Source organism: Lipotes vexillifer, unplaced genomic scaffold, assembly GCF_000442215.2.
Source record: "Lipotes vexillifer unplaced genomic scaffold, Lipotes_vexillifer_v1.1 scaffold422, whole genome shotgun sequence".
In the NCBI taxonomy this organism is placed as follows: domain Eukaryota; kingdom Metazoa; phylum Chordata; class Mammalia; order Artiodactyla; family Lipotidae; genus Lipotes; species Lipotes vexillifer.
Window position 1 is genome coordinate 2,727,268 of NW_006779087.1, and position 291 is coordinate 2,727,558.

General features: G+C 46.0%; 1 protein-coding gene across 1 annotated transcript in view; it reads left to right on the plus strand.

The window, feature by feature from the left end:
• The window catches only part of SCN8A (sodium voltage-gated channel alpha subunit 8), a 116,960-nt gene that overhangs the window by 24,869 nt on the left and 91,800 nt on the right, over window positions 1-291 (plus strand).

Consider the following 291-nt stretch of genomic DNA (forward strand, 5'->3'; position numbering starts at 1 on the left):
GCGGCTGGGCCCGTGAGCCATGGCCACTGAGCCTGCGCATCCGGAGCCTGTGCTCCGCAACGGGAGAGGCCACAACAGTGAGAGGCCCGCGTACAGCAAAAAAAAAAAAAAGGGAAAGTAAATAAATAAAAAATAAACTTAAGTATCTTGTCCAGAGCTGGCATAAAATAGTTTACGTATAATTCAAATGTCTTGTTTCTGAAAGGAAAGTTTATGCTGTAAAACTGCTGAGATAGTGTCATCTATTTGTAGTGTAATCTGGGGCAGGGATGGGGGTGGGAGGTGAGGGAA